Here is a 1,427-nt window from a genome sequence, read left to right as displayed (position 1 = left end):
TTTTTCAGAGATATAAGGAACATGTTCCCTTTTTCCCCAGAACAAAATTTGCCCAATGCTTCAATGTATGAAAAATATATTAGACCAGCTGAACAGTCAGTATCTTTCAATTCAGGGAACAGCAGTGTATCCTGACAAAAAACCTGTGTAAAAATGACCTCCAGTGACAATGATCAATTAACCATACTCTATGCCCACAAAAATGATGTTTGTTTTTGTTGAACAAGCCCAGATTTTCATGCAGCTCAATAGAGCCATATTCAAAAATAAAATATCAAAAGTAAGAGTAAGGCTTAGGTGCGGATTGTTACGTCATTTTTCACATGCTTGATATGTGTTAAATAGGACCAAGGATTGTCCTATCTGGCGGTGGGATGAGCCTGATATACTGTCAATTCATAAATTGTGCATGACATTTCTTGAGTGTGTGTTTTGGTACTATATAAACCTTAGCAATCTGAGCGAGATGTGTTCCAGGCTTCTTTTTTCTTTTCTTTTTTTTCTCCAAAAAACCTTTGTTATGTCAAATGCTCCAGCATCAGCGAATTCTGCTCATTTGGCCATTATGTGCTGTCCCCGCTGTCCTGGAGAGGCAGGTAATAGGGACACTGGCTGACAGGAGTAAGAAGACAGATCCACCTTCTTGGATCCCAGGGGGCAGTGAACAGTCCTCATTGCCTACTGAGCTATATAACAATCATACCCAATACATAAGTTTAAATCTTATGAGATATAAAATGTATGGGGAATATTGTGTGAAATTTTCAGGTAAGGCATGTCAGATACTGGCAGCTTTAGCTTTCACACATTCTAGATATGTTCTTAACCTCATGGTAAATTCATGCATTATGACCTCTGTTTGATTTATGTTTTTGATTAGTTATGTGTTGCATTACATCAGGACAGAAGAACAGGAAACCATAAAAAACATGAAGACGAAACACAGGGATAATATTAGATGAGTTTACAATGTGGTTAAGAACATGTGAACACTAACATTTTCATGCTTTAGCGTGCTTTTAATGTTTTAAAGTTTTTAGGGACGTTGTTTTTATTATAAGGAACGAGAATCATTATGACATGATTTTCACACGGCCCACCGTTAGAACCTGTCTGATTGATTTACACTTGTAGCTCAATGCTTGACAGTAAATGAATATATGTCTGTGCCTTTTAGCGTTTTACAGAGTAATTTTGGTGGGGAAGCTTAATAAAACATCAGGCCTACCTAATGTTTCCATTTCTGTCTCATTATAAATTAATACCTGGAAATACTACAAAAACAGCGCGTATAAATAAATACAAAATGCAGTTAGCAACATATAATGACACATTGAAACCGAGGGGTCAAAAAAACGCGTGCCAATTCCTGACTGACTCTGCTGTGTGTGCGCCAGTGTTTAGATCTTCATGCGGATGTGACATTT

This window comes from Anguilla rostrata, chromosome 17, assembly GCF_018555375.3.
Source record: "Anguilla rostrata isolate EN2019 chromosome 17, ASM1855537v3, whole genome shotgun sequence".
Taxonomy (NCBI): domain Eukaryota; kingdom Metazoa; phylum Chordata; class Actinopteri; order Anguilliformes; family Anguillidae; genus Anguilla; species Anguilla rostrata.
Note: the sequence above shows the minus strand (reverse complement) of the source record.